The sequence below is a fragment of the Rhinolophus ferrumequinum genome, chromosome 3, assembly GCF_004115265.2.
Source record: "Rhinolophus ferrumequinum isolate MPI-CBG mRhiFer1 chromosome 3, mRhiFer1_v1.p, whole genome shotgun sequence".
Lineage (NCBI taxonomy): Eukaryota > Metazoa > Chordata > Mammalia > Chiroptera > Rhinolophidae > Rhinolophus > Rhinolophus ferrumequinum.
Genome location: NC_046286.1, coordinates 56,121,058 through 56,145,768, shown reverse-complemented (window position 1 = coordinate 56,145,768; position 24,711 = coordinate 56,121,058). Strand labels below are relative to the sequence as shown.

Sequence of the window (24,711 nt, the reverse complement as noted above, 5' to 3'; positions counted from 1 at the left end):
ATAAAAACATTTTAACATCAATTATGATTTTCTAAATACTTTGGTCAATTCTAATTGGTAATAATAATTATAGCTGCCCCAAATTATTTAGCTGATAATCAACTCTTTTTTTTTTCTTCTGGTTTTAACACTATCAAGTACAGTTAAAAGCTTTTATCTTTAGTTAACATGGTAAAAATCATCTTTTAATGTGATGGTGTTTACTGTCCCTGAGTTTTCTTTCTATCCCTCCAATTTGTTTCATATTATTTAATGAAAATCCTTGAAGCTTTGTTTAAATTGTGTTAGGAAATGAGGTTTTCAATTTTCATAAAGTTGCTAATTTTCTATGGTAGCTTAAATATGTTAAATTACTAATGCTTTTCACTCATCATGTTATAAACATTTATCAGGGATGAACTTAAGCTCTAATACAGGAACAGAAATAATTACAATATTTTAAAATAACATTGGCATCTATTCCTATCTATGATGAGAAGCTATATTTCCACAATTCCTTTTATTTTTATAAATATACTGAGTTTTCAGAGAATACAGAAGAAATGCTCATTGTAAAAAGCTATGTAGACCCAGCAATCCCTTTCCTGGGTATCTATCCAAAAAATCTGAAAACATTTATTCATAAAGATATATGGGCTCTAATGTTCATTGCAGCTTCATTTATGGTGGCCAAGACATGGAAACAACCAAAGTGTCCTTTGACAGATGAATGGATAAAGAAGTTGTGGTATATATACACAATGGAATACTATTCTGCCATAAGAAAAACATGAAATAGTACCATTTGTGACAACATGGATGGATCTCGAGATCATAATTCTAACCAAAATAAATCAGACAGAAAAAGTAGAGAATCATATGATTTCACTGATATGAGGTATATAAAACTGAAAAGAACAAAAGAAAAAGACAAACAAAAGAAGAAAGAAAAACTCATAGACACAGACAATAGTTTAGTGTTTACCAGAGGGCCAGGCGGAAGAGAGGTGGTATATGAGGGTAAAGGGGATCAAATATATGGTGATGGAAAGAGAACTGACTCTGGGTGGTGAACACACAATGTGAGTTATAGATGATGTATTACAGAATTGTACACCTGAAATCTATGCAACTTTACTAACAATTGTCACTCCAATAATCGTTAATTAAAAAAAAAAAAAGCTATGGAAAGACATATAAAAGACTAAAATTGAGCCTATACTATTTCCTCAGCTCAGGGATTGTTGGAGGATTTATGGAAGCTTCTCTAAAAGGCTAGGTTTACTGACGCTATTATTCTGGATATGTGTTTGTGTTCATTTGTGTATTGAGAGTGTGGGGGGAAGAGGGAGCACTCAGATACTTGGATAAAGTATCTTTGAGACTAACTATGGAGAGAGAAAGACATTTCCCTAAAAATTAGAAAAGAAAAACAGGTCTTCACTCTCCTGGGGAGCGTATCATATTTCATATTCATAAATCAAGGAAAATATCAATTTAGTAATTTGCTATGCAACAGGCACTGTGCTAAGGACTTTACATGAATTGTCACATTTAACCTTTACATAATCCTACTGTTATTCCCATTTTCAGATAAGGAAACTGAATTCATGAGAAGTTAGAAATGTGTTCCTTTTCATAGAGCTAACTGAGTACTGGAACCAGGACATAAACCCAAACTATTGGAATCTATACTTAGAAATAACAATGACATGCATCTCAGAAAACAGAAATGGAATAATGGAAACATTCATTCATTCATTTATGAAAGAGTTTTTAGAGATCAAAAGGAAAATATACAGAAGCAAGGTCAGTGATTAAACAGATTACAGTCTATGAGAATTTAGAGGGTGAATGCAGGGTTCAAGCAGATGGAGTATTGCACAGGAAGGAGACAGTATTTCCTCTAAGAAAGGAAGGAAGTAAAGATGGTTAGAGAAAATAAACAATTTTATTATGGAAAGAAAGTGATAATTTATGAAACAAAGATTCCAGGTAAACCTCTCTTGTTCAAGAGATTGAATATATATACAACACAGTTTATCTATGTGCCACTTCACTTTGTAACTTCCCTCTTCTTAGGAACAGGGAAAGCAAAACTTCACCACATATAAAGCATATAAGCGAATATACTTTAAGCTGGTAAAATATTTTTAATTCAAAATGTATATTAACAAAAGTTAGGAAACAATTCAAACAACATATATTAAATGAAAACCACGATATTATTCCCAAAAAGTTTGTTCTATAGGCTTATATTAATAGGATTGACAAGGCATACCTCAAATTTCAAATTTTACTTAGACTTGTCTAAACTAAAATTTTTATTCCAAATATGAAAATGGAAAAAAGACAAAACAGTTATAGTGAAATACTTTCAATTATAAAAGAAATTAGTTGTTTGACCCGAAAATATAAACACTTTTAAACATTAAATAAAAAAAATTATGGATCAACAGACTGTGGTACAGCCATATAATGGAAGATTATTCAGCAATGAAAATAAATGAGCTATCAATTCATAAAAGACGTGGAAGAACCTGAAATGCATATTACCAAGTGAAAGATGTCAGTCTGAAAAGGCTATACGTGGTATGATTCCAACTACATGACATTTGGAAAAGGGAAAACTATGGAGACTAAAAAGACTGTGGTTGCCAAGGGCTCAGGGTAACCAGGGAGACACGAATAAGTGGAGCACAGAACACTTTCAGGGCCATGAAACTATTCTGTGAGAACTCTCATGGTGGGTCATAACACCACGCATTTATCAAAACCCGTAAAACTGCACAACATGAAAATGAACCCTAATATAAACTATAGACTTTAGCTAATAATAATGTATCAATAATGGTTCGTCAACTGTAACAATTGTATTACACTAATGGAAGCGGTTAATAATAAGGGAAACTGGGGGGGTGGGTAGGATGCGGTAGGATGGAAATTCCACTTTCTGCACAATTTTCCTATAAACCTAAAACGTCTATAAAAAAGTCTATTAATTTTTTAAAAATATCAAAAGTTTGTTTTAACTATATCCTCAGTAGGATTTAATGTGTTATGTCGATTAATTAATTAGAATTTGGTTGTTACTATTCATAGAAAATACATAAAGCTTATCAAATATCATCAAATATAAGCAATCTCTAACTGCACACCAAAGATTATTTTTAAGTCTATTTAAACAATCCTAAGGATTATCTTGCAGCAGTAAAGATGAACATTTATTTATACACAATAACATCCTCTATAAATAAGATATAACTCCATTACAAGTTTATTAATAATATAATAATTTTGAAATCTAATCAAAATGTTGTTATATTAAAAATGTTTGTATTGGTAGATGTGGTATTTTCCCATCGAATCTCATATTATTAAAGACAAAGCAGGGAAGAAAAGAGCCTGATTAAATAATCCAAGAATTTTTTATCTCTTTAGATACAAGCTTTGATTTAGCAAAAATAGATTTAGTAATTGATTTTTTACTTTAAAGAAAAAAGTAATCTTATATTAGAAAAAGTCAGTGGTCAAAATTGTTTTAAAAATCTATTTCAGCAAAATAAAAAATAAGTAAATTATGTGTCATATGAATAGTACAAAGGAAAGGGAGAGCTCAATTCTTCTATCTTACTGGGTCTTTGAAGGCTTTAACACACAATTATATTGGTGTTACACCAGAAGAAAGAGTCTGAGATCACAAAGGCCTGAATTGGGAGTGTGCAGCAGCAGGAAAAAGGAATATCATACGTAGTGCTAGCTAGTATTAAATGTATCCAATATGGGCCAAGACTGAGTTATATTCTTTGCCTATATCACTTCCATTAATCCTCACAACAATTCTACCAGATTTGTAGTCTGATTTTCTTTTTACAGATCAAAAAGAATCATTAGAGTTTAAGGAAAGTATGGCTCCAAAGTTGACTTAACCATACTCATTTCTCACAATTTTTCTTGTACAATCATTCAAATGCATCATAACTTTTTTTTTTTTTGGCTATACTATTTCTATATTTCCCTGCCCAAAATCATCTTTCCTTGTCTCCACTACACAACAGATTCCATAAGACACATATCTGGTCTGTTTCCTTCTGTAAAGCCTGTTCTGAACATTCGATAAACATCCATGTTTCCTATGTGTATTTTTATAGCCCCTGTAAACTTAACCGTGTAACTGAATACATAACAATACTTTATGTTGTGTGATTTCTGATCTTTTTCACATATAAATCAACTAATATGAGATGAGAGTTTTGGATGTACATACCGTTGTAACTGTATTGTTCCTATGAGAGTTTAAGCACTTTGAAACCCGCAGGCATTCCCTTCAATCAAAGCACATTGCGCTGAACTGAGGGAATGTTAAAGTATTCCTCTCTAGAAATTTTACAAAGACGCTTGGACAGCACCAACCTTATTAATTTAATAAATATTAATTTAATAGTCTATCAGTCTATGTGAAACTCTTCCAAATTGTCGTACTCAGTCCTCTGATCATAAGTTAACATCTTTAGAGCACGGGATAAATCTGACACCAAGGAACTGCGTAGTAAATGTTTGCTGAATATAGTTTCAATTTAACTTACTAAAATTTTCAAAGAAAACCCCTCAGAGAATTTTAAAATTAAACTTTTTATCCTGATCTACTATAGAAATAAGATTTATTTATACATTAATATAATTTCTAGTGAACTAACCACCTAGAGAAAACAGAATAATTCTTTTAATGGAGTTATATAATTAATAGCAATCCTTTGACTAAAGTCTCACAGAACAATGGTGACATTATTTTTTGGTCTAATATCCAATATTTAATACAAAAAATAGATAACAAAGCTTATATTCGTGAATGACACAATGACCTCAAATTTGATCATGTTGAGAAACATTTATGAAGTGCTAGTAATCAAAGAACATAACGATATTATTTTATAATACATGATCTTGTCAGTGAAACCTCTTATGCATGCTTCTTAAAGTTCTTACAATTTAACAACAAAAAATCAGTTCTAAACATTGTTTTTCCCCCTGCAGTGTTGTGAAATGCTTAGTAAGTTATTAAAGTAGTAAGTGCAGATGAACAAATTGGAAATATTTTGCCTTTTCTTTTATGGAAATTTGATTCACTTATATTTAAATCATTCAAATGCTTCATAGTCACTTATATATGATACCACCCTCCACTAGTGTCCACCTCCTGAAGTCACAACTTCACATTTCCTGGACACTTTCAGTAACCTCCTTATTGGTTCCCTGCTTTCATTCTTATCTGACTAGAGTCTATTCATTCAAAGACCAGAAAGTTCTTTTTAAAACACATATGAGGTTGGGCAGTTAAGTTTGCGAACTCATCCTAGAAAAAGTGCTACATACTTCCTTGCTGAATATCATCACAGTCACCTTTGAAGTACTCCTCTTGGGAAACTATGCACCAATGCCAGTGCCTAGTCTACCCTTCCAAGCAATTGTGGAACTCTTTTTCTGGAATGGCCCCCAGAGCTGTCCTTGTATTACCCTTGACGTCCTGAATGCCATCAAAATGTCTTCCTTTCAATGTTTCATCTTCGGGTAAAGAAAGAAGCCACTGGGGGCCAGATCAGGTGAGTAGGGAGGGTGTTCCAATACAGTTATTAGTTTACTGGCTGAAAAATCCCCCACAGACATTGCCCTGTGAGCTGGTGCATTGTCGTGATGCAAGAACCATGAATTAATTGTTGGCGAAAAATTCAGGTAGTTTTTGTCTAACTTTTTCATTCAGCCTTTTCAGCACTTCCAAATAGTAAACTTAGTTAACTGTTTGTCAGTTGGTACAAATTCATAATGAATAACCCCTTTGATATCGAAAAAGGTTAGCGACATCGTTGCAACAAGCTCATGAACTTAATTGTCTGACCTCATATCAGGTTATCATTTCTTGCTCTGAATGCTCCCACGATTTCTCACACATAGAATCAAATCTAATCTCAGACTACGAAGTATTTATTATAAGAGATGACCCCTGGCTACTTCATCAGCATCAGATCATATCACACTTCTGGCCTCAGTTGGATTACTTTTGATCCAACAATTCTAGTTGCATTTCTAATCTTTAAATATGTGGACACATTCTTGTCTCAAGGCCTTTCTACTTGCTATTCCTTCTGCCTGAAAAGTTTGCCCCTTTTATATACACATGGCTTATTATCTCACTTCATTCACAGGATCTTTCTTGATCATTCATTCTGCCACTCTCTATCTCCTTACCACGTTTTCATTTTCTTCAAAAACGTAACGTGACCTGAAACTCTGCCATTTATTGTCAACCTTTTACCAACAGAATGTAAGTTCCATTTGAGTAAGGAGTTCTCTGTGTTATCCAATTGTGTATTTCCAGTGCCTAGCACAATGCCTGGCATAGAGTAGTCATTAAACATTTTTTAAAAATGAATTGGTGAATAAATAAAACTATCATTACTGCTAATTCTTCCCCCAGTACTTCTCTAAACTTCTTTACAGAAGACACTGTTCTTGAGTTTTGTCTTCTTATCACAGTAAGATTTTCAATGTGCATGATTTCTATTTTTATATAACTGAAATAATAATAAATAATTGCTGAAATGTTTCATATAATATCCCTGTGGCAAACGAGGCTTTCGTTATCATAATAAATAAGAAATCACCTCATACCATCATGTTAGTACTCACTAAGTTGTGTTTAAGAAAAATATTTTATAAGATTAAAGTTATGTGTGTTTCATGTATGTGAAAAACTAACTTCAAACTTCTATAAATTGTATACATTTTATAGAGTACACAACCTAGAATCTACATGTAAGTTTACTAAAACATAAGCTTCTATTTGAGAACTATGCCTTTAGTTGCTTTTCACCAAACCAAGTAATAACCATATAGTATACAATGGAAAGTAAAGTAGGCAATTGAGTTAAAAATACAGATACTGCTTTCACACTTATAGGGCCTAAGTCTGGGCAATTAAGAAAAAAATTAAACACAAACAGTAGTAGTTCAACTGCTGCTTCAGCAGCTGTTACTTTATTAATGCTTAAGTAAATCTGCTGATAATTTCAAATGATACTGACTAACTCTACCAAACTTGCCATTACTGACAGAAAGAAAAATAAAATTCTCAACTGGTAATTCTTCAAAAGAGCCATGGCTCCAAAATATTTCTAAAGTTTGATATTTTGGGTATGGGAAAAGCTTTAATTGATTCTGTTTTGTTTTGTTTTGTTTTATTCCCACCTAGATCTGATTTCATTGTAAATTCTCAATTGAATGTTTTATAAATATTAATATCCCTATACTAAAATTGTCAAAATGACTTTCTCTCACACTCCAATATTTCTATGAGATTTACATTTTAATGCTCTCTGGAGTTAGTATAACTCCCTTGGAAAGAAAATAGGTACACAGAAATTGAGGGGATTTTTCATTGTTAATTTCAAGAAAACTAAACTTCTATTAAAAAATAATCTGAAATCATGAACATAGGTACTCCAAAGTGGAATCTGTTATTCAAGAACAAAGCACTGAATAATGATGTCCCTGATATTTTCTTTTCTATATTTTGGGTATTACAACTTCCCGCTTTTAAAATAATAAAATAATCAACATATTTTAAAATTATAGTATAAGTGAAAGATTCTATCCTACCAAATACAATCACCTAAATATGAATCATATTCTATTATTATACATTCTATAATTCTTATAGTTATATTTAAACATACATAAAAACAAAAGAAGGAAAAATCCACAATATTATTCAAACTCACTGTTATTACATATTTATCAAGCACGTATTTCATGAGAGAGAGATGATAAAAGGTTTCTTTGAAACAAAATTATATGCAAAGTTTCAAAATAGAAAGTTAAAAGCAACTCAAAACATTATTTAAAACTTCGTGTTATTTCTTGAACCTATAAAACTTTCATAGAATTTCTTGTTACTGATATCAGCTATTTCACCTATATATTTTTTGGTAAACTTTTTCTCATTTCCCAGTTTAAATGCTGTGGGAACACAACCAGTGAACCAAGAAACAACTACTAACACTGAGATGGGTGACTATGAACTACAAAGAACCTTCTTAATGGAATTGTGAACTTATAATTCTGCTCTGGTACACCATTCCACAGTGGATAATGGAGTAAGCACACTGGATTTCCAGGATCTGTTTACAAATAATAGGTAAATTATAACAGTTGTAAATAATCAATGCTATTACATTTTCTATTATGATGCATTTATTTTAAAACAATATTAATTGATTTAAAATAATTTTAGAATTAATTTATTTAGAATGTTTGTCACAAAAACAAACATTCCTTTACAAAAGATTATAAAGTTGAACTATGATGCATCAGGACTGGGGCAAAGTATAAGAGGTGTTTATGACAGTGTCATTTCTCAGGTACTCACATCAGAATAGGGAAGATTAACATGGAAAGGCCTAAAAAGTACTTTAGTTGAATTACATATGAGGTACAGTAGTTTACAATTTCACTGGTTTGCCCAATTGTTGTTCTAATTGGTTAATATAAAAAGATATTCACCATTAGAATTTATACTACTTGTGTAAAATCTGGACTTGAAATGGGACCAATACATAAACACTCCACAGTCATTATTAAAGTGCAATGGACTGAAGAGAGAAAAGTGATAAGTATTATAATTCATTTTACAGCTCCAGATTATCTACTCTTGATTACTAAATTTAAAACAAAAAACAACAGCAAGAAAACTGTGATATTTTCTTTTTTTTTTAAATTAAAGTTTACTGGGGTGACAATTGTTAGTAAAGTTGCACAGAATTCAGTTGAACAATTCTGCAATACATCATCTATATGTCACATTGTGTGTTCACCACCCAGAGTCAGTCTCTTCCCATCACCATACATTTAGAGCGGTACATTTTTCAATGTGAGATTATTACAAAAAGCTGAATGATGGTTAACACTTGTAAGCCACATAAGTAAACTGCAAGTCACTCCAAGCTCAGTGTCTTCTGTATCCTTTTCCATGTAAAATACCAATGGACATGAAATAATTATACTATATACCCTTATTCTTACTTAAAGGCATCTGTTATACTCGTAGAGAATTACAACAATCTCTTCTGTGTATCTCCCAACAGAAGATAAATAACTTTTTGCTACATAGAATGTACCTTAGCCAGAACTTGTTCATGAATAGATTTACAGAATTTTCAAAACATTCTTTGAATCGGTTAAATTTAAAATACAAACTTACTTAATTCCCAACATTCAAAAGCTGTGTTATAATGCTTGTAACAAATACAATGTACATATTAATATTTGTTACACAAGTAAACTGTTAATATACATCATGAGAAAGAACTCTGTATATTAAAAATATTTACATATACATCTAAACAACTAGTCATTGTTACTGTTGCATGTGGATATCTTTACAATGAATTCTCTAATAAAAAATGTACTTGGTAACATGTTTCCTCTGGTTCCCATAACTCATGAAATTCCCTGAATCTGTACTTTTCAATTAAGTTCTGTAAAGGTGTAACTATAACTATTTATCCAATCTGTATTAAAATTTTTGAGGTGTGAGGGTATCTTAAAATCTTGCTATCTATCTGAAATTATTCATTCACTTATATATTCAATAATTCATCATTGAAGAATTCACTAATTCATTCAACAAATATTTATTCTTGAGTGGCTGCTCTATAATAGATACTGTTCTAGATACTTGCAGTACTGGTAAAGACAGACAAAATGAAGAAGACAGAAACGAAGCAGGAAAAAATAGAGGATGTAATTTCAGGTAGTGAATAGTGTGTCTTGAAGGAAGAGAAACAGGGTAAGAGGATTAGAGTGTGATAGGGAGAAAAGGGGAACTTTTTTTTTTAATATGGTGGATGGAGACAACCTCACCCATGTCATGACATTGAGTCAAGATTTCAGTTAGCTCAGGGATAAAGCCCTGTGAGATCTGAGCAGTGTTCTCCTGGAAGAGGGAATTGTTACAAAGGCTCCGGGTGGAAACAAGCAGGGTACATGAGAGGGGCAGCACGTAATGTTTCTAACCCTCCCCACCCCCTCACACTTTAATCATCCTGTTGATTCTCTCCAGCAAATCCTGCAGAATTGTAGAAACAGCACTGAAAGCACACTTCAACCATAAACAAAAGGTGTCAGATTTAGAAGAGAAAATTTGTGTCATTGCACCTCTCAGTATGTCATTCCACTATAATAAAATGATACCACTTTTTTTATTTATTCTCTTACCTTTACCCTATAAATGTGATCTCTAGAAATTATTTTGTTCAAATTCAATTGCAAGAAAACTAATTGTGCCTTAGAATTCATTAAAATGCTATACAACCTATAAAATATTTTAAAAACATCAGACCCACAATGTGATAATTTAGTATTATATAAATAATAATAGAAATAAACAAAGTGTTCACAGTATTTCTGAACCTGTGACATGAGCCTTGCTCCTCGCCTGTATGATCATCTGCCCCTACAAAAATACTCTCTTGATAATTACAATAAAGTCAAGGTTTTCTGCCAATATCACTGAGGAACAGCAATTTCCTCCCAGCATATTTGATTTTTCCTATAATTCAGGTATAATAACTGAGCTGAGAACCCTTCCCAATTTTGTTAATAAAAAATGAGGCTGTTCTCATATTTGTTTATTATATTTTAATAATATAGCATTGTATATTTAAGAATGCTTGAAGAACTCAGAGGTAAATTTGATTATAAAGGTTAAATACCAAAACTGCAAAACAGCAAACAAAAATCTTTCTAAAACTAACGGCTACAGTTGAGATCACGTTTGATAGTAGAAAACTAGATGCAGATAAGAAAAAGGTCCCTAAGATAAAACTTAGAATTTTCCATCTGTCATTTAATTGAAATTGTTTTCTCTCCCTCTCTCTGTCTCTCTGTCTCTGTCTCTGTCTCTCTCGCTCTCGCTCTTGCTCTCTCTTTCTTCAATCCTTCCTTTTTCTTCTTCCTTCTTTCCTTTCTCCCTTCCTCACTGCCTCCCTTCTTCCTTCCCTCCCTTCTTTTCTATTTCCCTTCGTTCTTTTTTCTTCCTTAAAACCAGACAGGATGATTTTTATTTTTAAAAAGCTTATACAATAAAATTAAATGTCTAATAGAAGAAAAATTTAAGACAGAAATCATAAGCAAATAACTTTTCCATTAAATAAATGTGGACCACTGATTAGTCAAGACTGCAAGAGCCTTCGATATCCCACAGCACTTAACCCTGCAATGCCACACCCAGAATTTTAAAGACATAACTCTAACTTCAGGCTGATACACAATGATTTTTCTCCCAAGATCGTCTATCATCTGGACTATAAATGGCCTAGATGCATCAACAGGGAATGGTTAAATAAATCAGGGTATAATATATATATCAACTAATCACAAATTAAAAAGCTTTTTTAGATACCAATTTAAACAAGTAAATTGCAATGAGCAAATAATACCATAAGCCTTTATTTATTCATAGTACTTTGAAATGTTATATCTTATAAATATATAAGAAAAATATAAATATGTACTGTTGGTTGGACATTTGATGCAACTAAGAAATTATATTTTTTTTTCTGTGTGATAATAACAGTGTGTTTTTTCAGTCCCCCTCTTTTAGTGATAAATATTGAAATATGTATACATGACATAATATGAAGTTTAGGATTTGTTTCAAAAGAATACAGGTGACAAGGAAGTTGGTGACAGTAGATATAAAATGAAACTGGCCATGAGTTAATAATCCTTAAAGATTGGTGATGGGTAAGGATTTTGACTATACAGGCATACCTCAGAGATATTGTGGGTTCATTTCCAGAACACTGCAATAAAGGTAATATCGCAATAAAGTGAATACCATAAGTTTTTTTTCATTTTTAAGGGCATATAAACATTACATTTACACTGCACTGTAGTCTATTAACTGTGCAGTAGCATATGTCTTAAAAAAATGTACATACCTTAAATAAAAAAATACTTTATTGCTAAAATATATTAGCCATCCCCCGAACCTTTAGTGAATTGTAATCTTTTTGCTAGTGGTCTTACCTTTAATTTATAAAAAAATGCAGTATCTGCAGACACAATAAAGCGAAGTGCAGTAAAGCAAGGTATTCCTGTACTTTTCTATTTGCACACACTTGAAAAGTTCTACAATATAACATCTAAGAAGTATAGAATTAATAATGGAAAGAAACTGAGCAAAATGTCAATGCAGAGTTATGGTTGTGTTTTATATCTAAATTTTACAATTTTGTACACTGAAAATATATCACTTTTTGTTTCAATACATGTTATTTAAATATACATATAGATCAAATATATACAATCAAATATGTACATACATACATATGTAAATATATACATATACAATGTAAACATTAATATACATCAAATACAGATATTTTAAATATATATTCTACTTTTAAAATCTTCACTAATAAAATAAAACAATTACAATCAATAAGGTAAATAGACTTTTTGTGGTCATATTTAAGAATGTAAAGATTGAGATACACAAACAAAAGTTTTATTTGACCTATACAGGTATATTAACTTCAGTACAAATATAGTTATTTCTCAAAATAAACTAGTATAACAACATCTGAAAGAAATAAAAGGACTGTTTTGCTTTAGTTTTATTCTAAAAAGTTGCCATTATGCTTTTATTTTGAGGGCAAGGACAATAAACTTCTCTTTCGTAAATATTGTTATCTGAACAATTCAGATGAAGCCTCTGATATCAAATAGTAAATAACATGTTGGAAAAAATGCTCCTATATTTCAAAACTACCAATTCTTATCTTTTTCATATGTTCATACAGTTTTTACAGGACTAAGAGAAAGCAATAATCAATCATGATCTTTCTGTAAATGTGAAAACAGAAACTTGGAACAAATACTAAATTATAAAAATATTAAGTATCCATGATCTCAGAAGGTAATTACTATTTCTTCACTGGTTTAAAAAGTTTACATAAATATATCCCATAGTAAAGTAAAATAAGCTTCTATTTTCTCAACTATGAAATAATTTGACAGGATCTATAAATCAGTATTTACTGGTACCCTAGGCGGACTACAAATGCAAAGACATTTAAACATGATCCCTCCCAGAGCTTATATAAAATTCCTTGAAGCAAGAAATACCCAGAGGAACTTGAAGAACACAATGAATTGTATGAGGAAGACATCCATAGAGCAGTTAGGAGAAGATTCATGGAAGACTTGAGACTTAAACTATGAGTAAGAAAGACCAATATAGTAGTTAATAAGCATAAATTCTGAATTCATTAGTGACTCAAACTTTCCATTCAGTAGCCAAAATTTGTTTCTATAGTTGGTGGCCCCAGAGAGGTGTATATTTAATCTACTAGTCTGTAGCTTTCCAAAGGGCATACCAAAACCCAGTCCATTGGCAACTGCTCAAGTCATAGCTCAAGTTATGAAAATGGCCTTTAATTCTGCTTCCTAATAAGAATGATCACATTCATTTTTTGTTCTGTATAGCCAGTGTTGGGGCTGGATAGCCACAGGAGCCCAGTGGACACCATCATATTTCAACTTGTTAGTGAAGCAAGCCTAGACCTGTAAAAGATGAATCTATAGCCTCTGTGAATCTAGGCCAGAGCCCTATTAAGTCAGCAGTTTTATTTTAAGTTGTAAGGTGGGGATTAAAATTTCCTCCCCCAGTGACAGCTACCTCTTTTCCTGTAAAGTCAAGATGTCATTGTTGACAGGCTGGCTGAGATTTTGAATATACTATTTCCACTTGATAAGTGAAAGTTTTGGGGTCTTCCCACATTGTTAGTGATTAAAGTCCAAGCTGCCCTATCTCAAAATAGGATTATCAGGCCATGGAATCACACAGTTTCTGTGAATCAGGCATTCAATTTCAACAAGGATCTAGCTGCAAGCTAATAACAGCTTTTCTAAAGGGTATACATGATAGCCATGTCTAGAAAGTGACTAGTACAGAACCCAAAGGAAAACTTCAGGTACAGGACTTCAAAAGGCAAAATCATCAGACTCAGAACTTGTAGTTCAAAGGGGTCATTAGGATCATGGGGACCCAAAGGTACTATGACTTTTCTACATGTAACTCTTTATGATTGGAATGATCTCCTCTAGCCTTTTTAGGGCAACATAGATGAATGTCTTTCACACATAAAAATGTGGAAGCAACAACTAGAGCACATTCTGAATTGGCCCACAGGGCCCTTAATACAAGGTCATGTTAGATTCCTTCCCCATTGTGAATCCTGACTGAAATTGATTAGCAAAGTCTGGGTGCCTTATGTCCACGTGAAAATTAATAAACAGAAACCTCATTTAAAAATGGAATTAGGAGGCTGAAGACAGAACTCTAATGCATGTGTCACTTATGCACACTATTGACCCCAATAGGGAGAGACATGTCTTGCATCTCGATAGAAGTGATACTACTTTACTATCTCAGCAGGAGGAAAATAGATTCCTCCTGAGCTGTAATTCTTTGTTGCTCCAGAATAAACCCATTTTGTTGGAGAAATATCTCGTTGTCTATTTGCTTAAAGTCAACACCCCAACGGGACTGGGTAAGATGGTAACTTGGTCACCAGTATCCAACAAAGCCCTTCAAGGTTCCTTATCTGACCAACATTCAGGACAAGTATACATGGATAGGTATTTGTGGCCTTAGAAACAGGGGGACTTTGGCCTCATCCCTAACAATTTTTGTCTTTAAAAAAACTAAGATTGGGATAGAGTGTCAAGAGGGGTCAGGGAGAGTCAAGTCAGAGAGCAGTTTTACACCAGTAAACAAAATGCATTTATTTACTTTGATTTTGGAGCAGGGCAGTGGTTGTTTGCCAGTTACTCAAAGTCCCCATGTTTTGGGCTAGCCTAGTGTTCTATATTAGGTGACAAGATCCTTAATCTGAAATTATATATTTCTTCTCTGGAGACCCCTAAATAAGCAGCCAGTCACATAGCCTTTCAGCTATGGGGATTTCTGTGTCATGTTTGTGATATTATACCTTCTTCTACTTGCCCAATTCACCATCTAGACACTAAGACACTCAATACTGCTTGCTGCTTAGGCTCTAAACACTCATTAACAGCAGGATAATAAAAGTCCCTATCTGCCTCCTTGCTCACCACTTGGGTAAGAGCATTAACTGCCACTTTCCAGGGGCTCTTTTCATATCTTCAACACAGGTCATGGAGCCCTTGGCCTTGATCTTCCAGAAACCCATGTCTTTGTCTACATCTCATTCTCATTGACAATTTGCAGAAGCTCTTATACTCTAAATAACTAAAATCTTTTGTCTACTATATACATTGGAAATTAACCCATGGCTTGTCTTTTAATGTTTTTCTTGGTGTGTTTTTCACAATGGAATAGATTTATTTTTTTATCTATCTTGTCTCCTACTCAGAGAACATTTTTTATTTAATGGTACATATTTTACCAAAATTCCAGCAAACCCTCAGCTATTATATTTTTAACTAATACTTCCTTCCACTGTCTCTTCAGGAACTCATACAAGATACATGATGAAGTTTCTCAGCCTTCCTCTATGTCACTTAGCTCTTCCTTCATAAATTGTATTTTCTTGTCTTTCTGTCCTGTGTGTTGATTAAATTAACTGGTGCTTTATTCTATTTTATTTTATTTTGCATTTAACTCATTATTTGTTTGTGTTATTTCTCATTATTTGTTTCTATTCAGTTTTTAAAATTATACCTTTTAATGGTAACTTTTAAACATTCTTTAGAAAACTTTTTTCATTATTTTGCATATTTTCATAATTCATTGTTTTACTACAGAATGTATTTTCTTTCTTGTAGATTTTTATGGAATTTTAAAAGATATTTTGTCTTTAGTTTTATTTTAAAGTTTTTGTCAGATAGTTCTACAAAATAAATTTCATAAGGGTAAACTTCATGTTCAATTATATTATTTAAATATGAGATTCCATTTTTTGTTATCTGTCATACATATATATATACACACACACGTATACACATAGTGTGTGTGTGATCAAATAATATGTTGAATGTTTAAATAAAAAATAATTATTACAGTAAAAGACACATTGCCATTAATCCCCCTCAAAATACTCCCCCTCTCTCCAAATACACTTATCCCATTGTTCTTGTCACTTTCTGAAGCAGTTCTGGAAGTCGTCTTTTGTGAGTGTCTTTAGTTGCACTGTTGTGGCTGCCTCGAGGTCCTGAAATATTTTGACTTTGGGGAAGAGCCAAAAGTTGCACGGTGCCAGATCTCGTGAATAAGGTGGATGAGTACACACCTTAATATTTTTATTTGACAGAAACCGCCATATACCAGAAGCGAGGTATGACACAGAGCATTGTCATTATGGAGGATGATTTATGGCATACATTAGAACAAACCTTCTCTCAACCATAGCTCATACCTCAATCATAGCTCATACCACACCAAACAAATAGAAACTTGCAGACACTGTTAATAAGGATCAATGTGCAGCTTCCTGTTTTGGAGATCCCTGCCTTTCCATTGGATGACACTCGGCAGAGGCGTTCACCCTGTTTTGTGATAACAACATGAAAGGCTCTGTGTCACACATCACTTCTGGTAAGGCAATTTCTGTCAAATAAAAACATTAAGGTGTGTCTTCATCCATCTTTTTCACTGGATCTGGCACCATGTGACTTCTGGCTCTTCCCCAAAGTCAAAATGACCATGAAAGGTAAACATTTTCAATTGATTCAGGACATCAAGGCAGCCATGACAGTGCAACTAAGGACACTCATGATATAAGAAGACTTTCAGAACTGCTTCAGAAAGTGGCAAGAATGATGGGACAAGTGTGTGCAAAGAGAGGTGGTGTATTTTGATGGGGATTAATGGCAATATGTCTTTTACTATAATAATTTTTTTTCATTTAAATGTTCACTGTAATGTTTGATCACAAATCAATATATAGATATAGGTATAGATATAGATATCTATATCAATATATAAATATATATAGATATAGATATACAGATATATATATATATGGATGTATACATATACAAAGTCAGATAATTAAGTTTGCGGACTTGTAGAACGATGTTGCTATTCTTTTTTGATATCAGAGGGATCATTCATTAAAATTTGTACCAACCGGACAGTTAACCAAGTTTACTATTTGGAAATGCTGAAAAGGCTGAGTGAAAAAGTTAGACAACCTGAACTTTTCATGAACAATTCATGGCTCTTGCATCACAACAACGCATCAGCTCACAGGACACTGTCTGTGGGGGCGTTTTTAGCCAGTAAACAAATAACTATTGGAACACCCTTCTTATTCACCTGATCTGGCCCCCAATGGCTTCTTTCTTTATCTGAAGATAAAGGAAATATTGAAAGGAAGACATTTTGATGACATTCAGGACATTCATTGTATTACATCAAGGGTAATACAACAACAGCTCTGATGGCCATTCCAGAAAAAGAGTTCCAAAATTGCTTTGAAGGGTGTACTAGGTGCTGGCATTGGTGCATAGCTTCCCAAGGGGAGTACTCAGAAGGTGACCATAGTGAGATTCAGCAAGGAGGTATGTAGCACTTTTTTTGGGATGAGTTCGTGAACTTAACTGTCTGACTTCGTAAGTTGAGCAAATATCTTCTTAAGATCAAATAAGATAAAGCCCGACAAATATACACTGGATTTAACAACTTGGAGACATTAATAAATGCAATTTTTGAAGACATGTTAATTTAAAACTTATCATGGGTAATATGTGAGCCAATGGAGATAGCTCGTAGAGCTAGTAGAAATGGGTAAAGAAGTTTGCCTCAGAAGAAACAGAAACATTGGGTGAAGGCTAAAAGGGATTTTTTTTTTTAATTGAGAAATCGTAATCTTTTAAAAATACAAATGGTAATGGATCAGGAGACAAAGACTTAAATGTCTAAAGCAGAGAAAGAGACATGGGTCTAAAAGAATCTGAATAGACAGATGGAATAAAAAAAAAAGATGAAAAGAATATCCTTAAGCAGGAGAAAAGCCAACTTTTCCAGCAAACTTAGAAGAGAGTAGGAAAAAAACAAGTGCTAATGAAGAAGTGCCTGTCAATTTGAGAGTGGAGGACTGAGGTAGGACATTCTCATCCAGTGATTTCTACTTCTCTTAGAAACAGGAGACCAGGTTTTCAAGATAAGAAGCAGATTAACGAGGGACTGTTAGAGTTAAGAAGCAGAAAGAAACATTTGTAAACAGTGTTGCAGTGGTGACTAGTGACAGGGTAGTGACTAGAGAGTCTAGCAGTTGTGGCAGGGTTGACAGCTCATGTCGGATTCCTATCTGTTCATAGTGGTTCCATTCTTCACAACTGGTTGATTGTCTCCATCTGAGTTTATTCTTCTAAGTCAGGCACAATGAAGAAGATAATGACATCAAAACAGGGGCAAGTTTTGAGGAAGTCAATGCTATAAAACAATAGGGGTAAGTAAATTTGCTATAAAACAATAGGGGTAAGAAATGTGAGGAGAGAATATACAGAAATGATTAATTAATCAACTCTTGGGTTTCAGAGGGTCAAAAACAAGTGTAGAGGTGTCAAATGAATTTATCAGCAAGAAGGAAAACAGTTGAATTTCTGAGTTATTGATCTAAAAGTTAGTGCTCTTTGGGTCATGATAATGATGATGATATAATTTTAGGAATATGTAAGTACTAGGTGATTGAGTGGCCCCAGAAATGAATAATTCAAGAAACTCAGAGTCCATAGTTATGGATGGGTGCTCTGTAAGGAAACTGAATTCACCTAGGATCATGAAATTAACCACGCTAAAGTAAAAGGCTATGATCCAGTGGCTGAAGTTAACAGTGGATGGATAATTGTGAGTGTGAATTGAGTAAATGACAGCATAAAAAGAAATGTATATCCAGAGAACTGAACCTCAATGAAGCATGGTTTTTTTTGTTTGTTTTGTTTTTGGGGGAGCAGGGCTTAGAAAATTCATGAACTGGGAATAGCAATAGGAGTATGATATTAGGGCTATTCAATTATATTCCAGTTTATTTTTTCTGAGTACATGGTAGATTGCACTCTCTCCCTTGAGGTTGAACAGAGCCATATGATTTGTTTTAGCCAATGGAATATAAGCAGACATGATATGCTTTCATATCTGGGAAGATACTTTTAAGAGACAGCGTCCAATTCATTGTGTTCCCTCTCCTTCCTTGAAGTGATAATCAGCAATGCTCAAATGGGAGCATCTCCATTTGTTTGTTCCTGAGTGAGAAATCAAATCAGAACCCTCAGCTAGTCATTGATCTATATGCAGTAGGAGTGAGAAACAATCTCTGTAGGCATAAACTACTAAGATATTTGAGTCTAGCTCATGCTGCCTAATTCTGGCAGCCAAGATCTGACCCAGCCTCCTTAGATAAGTGGAATGAGAGAGGTAGAGTAGCTATCATTGACAGGGCCACAAAGAGAGCAATTTCAATAGGAGAGAGGCCAAACAAAACAGGAAGTATTGAAAAAAATCAGAAATGAAGGTAGATTATTGGTGGGGATCCAGAGGATATAATGAATGGCTTGTAAGAAAGGGAAGAGGTGGTAACTTGGGTCAGAGCAAAGTCAAAAGAGCCCTGTACATTCTGGAAATAAAAACACAGGGAGAACATAGACTAAGTAGTCTTAAATTTTTTACAATGCCTAATAATAAACTTTTGAGGTAGATTTCATTTAGCTGAATTAAAAACCATTTTCATCTTTAAAAAATACACTACTATGGATACAAATTGCAATTTCTCATGGCTGTCCACTAAATTCTCAACACACTGATAGTTTATGAGAGTGGGATCAGGAGCCAACCCTCCTCCACTCTTCCTCCTCTCTGGTCTCCTACATCCTCAGCCAAAAAAAAAAAACAAAAAAAAAAAAACAAACACAGTAACAAAAACTTGTCATTTATCATTTATTTATTTGAATGACCTACATACCCCCGGAGGGAATGTAACCTTTTCCCTATTTGTTTATTAAATGATAATTTCAATGGGAAGTAGGGTGAGTAAAAGAGACAGTGAGATAACTGAATTGATATTTTCATTTATATTGCTATTATTTCTATCAGGAGAAAAAAATACTAATGATAGTTAGCACTGAATGCTTAAAATACACTTGGCATTATGCTAAGCACATCATATGTTTTATGACATTTAATCTTTGCATTGAGTATATGCTGTTCTCAATACCCTTTTTAGGTGAGAAAAGTGAGGCTCATGGAACCTACACTAGTTGCCCATGATTACTCTTTTGATAAGGAAAGGAGGGGAATTTGGAAATCTGTGTGACTCCAGAGTTAATTCGACTGGTTATTATTTTATTTTAAAGTCCTTTAAATATCAAAATGCATTTGGTGAACTGATTATATTTCAATATAGAATGAAAATGTATTACGGAATAATGAATGGAAAATAGATTTCAGTGAGGATAGCAAATAAATCCATGAACAAGTCTTCATTAAATTATCCAAGTTCATATTGACATTTAAACATGAGGTATTGTCCTTGACAATACACTTAGTTAATTCAAAGAATACCTTTATTCAGAAAGACTTATTGTTTTAAAACTGTTTCTGGTATACACATATATACATGTGTATTGTGTATATATATATATATATATATATATATATATATATATATATACACACACACACACACACACATACCTTATACACTGTGTGCATATATAAAGAATATATGTATGTGTATACTGATAATATTTAAAAAACATGAAGGCTAAATTTATTTGTTTTTTAAGTACACCATGATTTATATAGAGGAAATGTGAGAGCATATCAGAACATATTATCAGTATATATATTACATATTCTGTTTTAATTAAAAAATTCAACCTCAGCTGTAGGACAAACTACAACACATAGTTTATGTAAAGAGATGTATGGGAATAAATCCATCTATGATAGCACATACATAGAAGTAACATCATTCATTTAGGGTCTTGAAATGACCTAAAAATACTGACTAGAAACAACATTTATCATAATTCGAAAAATTCTTTACACAATGACATTGACTTGAAAACAGAAGGACACTGGATTTTTTGTTACTATGGCTATTCCTGGCAGTTATCCAGGGACTGCAACTGTACAACCTTACAAACAGCATAGAAATTGACTGCTTTAACAAAGGGTCTCAGCAGGATAATGAGTGGTGCACATTATTTCTCACTGTGCATTGATGAGCTCCTTTTGAACTTTGCCAAGATTTAAACAATGGTGACAGGGCTCTGGAAATGGCAGAAAATGTGGGCCTTGACAGTATTTCAGGAATGAGGTTTTCTGTTTGTTTGTTTGCTTGTTTTGGTTTTGTAGGAAAGTACATTTTAATCATTTAGACTGGTTATTGGTTCTAATTAGATTTGGAGCTTTAAGGATGTTTATGAAATATGAGAAAGAAATGTGGCCACAACTGTCTTCTGGAAAAAAAAACAAGAAAAGGATCTCGAGTTGCTCTTAAATTAATTATTAAAGGTCATATATTTAAATCCCAAAGTAACAAATGCTTCTGCAAACTTTTTAATGGCATTGTAAAGATGTATAAGTTGGATTATATGAAATTTTTGATATTTCATTTTAATCTACAAAAATGACAAATTTAAGTTTCAATTTAACATATTCACTAGTTATATAATCAACTGATTTGCTCAAACATATTTTTTTCTTAAATTTTGACTTTTCAAATACTGACTTGAGATTTTACATGTAGTTCAAATTACATTTCTATTTGTAACATTGATCCTAAGGTGAGAGATAATTATAGTTTTAAACATTAACTAGCCTTTTTAAGCAAGACAAAAATGAACATAATATTTGTATTTGTGTGTGTGTATGCACAGCTACACACACATGCGTATTCATGTAATTGACTCATCACAGTTGTTGGCTGACAGATGTTGACTAGAGAATAATATTTTAGGAGAAAGTCGTTAGTAATCACTTATAAAGATTTGGATGCATTTATAAAGATTATGATCTTGACTAGTGTTTATAAAAAACAGTTTGCCTGAATACATTTTCTGACTCGCAATGTTCATCACGTGAGATCCTTCAAAGACCATTCACAGTGCTACCTCTCCACAAAGCCTTTCACATGCCTCCAACATGTCTATATTCTCCCTTACTCTAGGTTTATTCTCTGTCCCTCATAGGTGTGTCGTGATACTTGATTCTTCAATCATCTGTTATGTAACTGTATATTCACGTCTGGTATCTGTACTCTATTAAATATTCTAGAGGAAGGAGTCCATGTCTAAGTCATCTTTATGTAACTGGCAGTTGACTTGTACAAACATTGCACAAATCAGTCCCTTCGATGAATAAATGAAATAAATGTGTTTCAGGCTCGTTTCATGTAGTTATTCATATAATGATATTTACTATACTGCTGTCTTTTATATAATTCCTATACTTTTGTTTAATAAATTAAATATTAAAATTTTAATTTTGATGTAGTCCTACTTGGGGAATGAGATTAGGAAAATGCCATTTCCCTGAAAATAAAAGTAACAATACCAAACTCCAATATGTAATGTGAGAGACTACGTATTTCTACAAACAACACACCAGGCATATTTCCAAAAGGATTAAAAGACCAGAAAAATACTTTTAATTCAGAACAACTAAAATGAATAATATATGAATCCAGACATTTTGAGCTGACATTTACCCTGATGGCATGTAATTCTCTAAACCTTATAGGTCAGAGCTTGAGTTTTGATGTGCCAGAAGCCAAATCCAGAAGGCCTGGGTCCAAAGCAAGATAAATGACCAGACTGGAGATTTTTATATAATGAAGCCAACACATCCTACAAGACTTATATTCAGTGGATCAACTAGAGTAAAGCCCACATCGCAGATGTAGATGGTGAGAACCCTTGCCTGGTTTAGTTTTGTACTTAACTATATGGGAGTAAAATGGAAAATGTTTGCTCTGAGAACTCTTAAAACACTATCCACCATCATATGGTGATCTCCAAATAATAAGAATAAGAATAAGAATGAGAATAAGAATAATATTATTTTAATGGGCTCTGGATTCATTGTGTCACTAAGCATATGGCAGAAGCTAATGTAAACTTTTCTGAGGAAATTCATATTACCAAAAAGTCTCAAGTGCTTCAACAGATAATATATCAAAGATTATGTGTTCTTTGACAATAAAATATTAGAAAGTACCCAGTGAACTAACTCTCTGTAAGAGTCAACAGAAATATTAAAGCAGAATCAGACACTCAAGAATACAGATATCAAAACTGTCACTATATATAACAAACATAAAGTAAGAATATATATTTCATTTCAATGAATACAAGAAGGAATGCAAAATACAAACAACCAGGGGCAGCTGGATGGCTCAGTTGTTTAGAACGTGATCTCTGAACAACAGGGTTGATGGTTCAATTCCCACATAGGACAGTGAGCTGTGCCCTCCACAACTAGATTGAAGAGCTGCTGCTGAGCTTCCAGAGAGGCGGCTAGATGGCTCAGCTGGTTAGAGCACAGGCTGTCAACAAGGATGCGGATTCAATTACTGCATGGGATGGTGGGCTGCGCCTCCTACAACTAAAGATTGAAAATGGCAACTGGACTTGGAGATGAGCCATACCCTCCACAACTAGATTAAGGACAACAACTTGGAGCTGTTGGCCCTGGAGAAACACATTGTTACCCAATATTCTCCAACAAAATCTTGAAAAAAAAAGAAAAGAAAAAAGAAAAAAAAAATGAAAACACAACAGGCAAAAAAAAACTATGAGAAATTATAAGTGAAATTTGTATAAAGAACCCAATGTCTTTCAAAAATTAAAATTATGATAAGAATAAATTCAGAGAATTAATTATACTACAGATTAGAAAAGCTAAAGTGTGAATTAGTAAAATGGAAGATGTTTCAAAGCAATTATACAAAATGCAACACAGAGAAAAAGAAGTGGGAAAATAGTTTAAAAGAATTGGAAGTTCCAAAATAAATCTAATCACATTTCAAAAAAGAAATAACATATATGAGGAGTAATGGCTGAGAATTTTCTTGAATTGACAGATGTTATGAATCCTCATGTAGACTGTCAATGTAAATTAGGCAAGATAAGCAAATGAGAATTTAAATTCATCAAAGAGAGGGGAAAGATTTAAAAATATCAAAGAGAGGGAGGAGAGTTTTAAAGCAGCCAGAGGAACAATACAAAAACAAAAACAAAAAAGATGAAATAATTATATAGCTAACTTCATAACAACAAAGTCAGAAAAGAGTGGGACCATATGTACAAAGAATGAAGAAAAAAATAACAATTAATTTAAAATTGCATATCAGCATAACTATCTGTTAAAAATGAGGGTGAAATGAAGACAATTCCAATAAAAAGACAATAGGAGTTGTTAAAAAAAAAAAAGGAATTTACTACCAACAGAAAGGGATATTTCCTAAAGTATATTGTTCTAGAAGATAATATGATACCACAGAAGTTTTATAATATAAGGAATCCAGAACTTAAACCGAGAGACATAATCAAAATGGCGGCATGAGGTGAGCCTCTGTAAAGCTCCCCTGGAATTTACAACTAATCAAACAACAATAACTCCACAAAGGACTCCCTGCACAGCAGACAGGCAAGATGAAGAGACCCACTACTGAATTCACCTAAAGG

The 24,711-nt window shown here is 33.0% G+C and overlaps 1 protein-coding gene across 7 annotated transcripts in view; it reads right to left on the bottom strand.

The window, feature by feature from the left end:
- The window catches only part of GRIK2 (glutamate ionotropic receptor kainate type subunit 2), a 595,315-nt gene that overhangs the window by 147,315 nt on the left and 423,289 nt on the right, over positions 1–24,711 (bottom strand). The window lies entirely within an intron of this gene.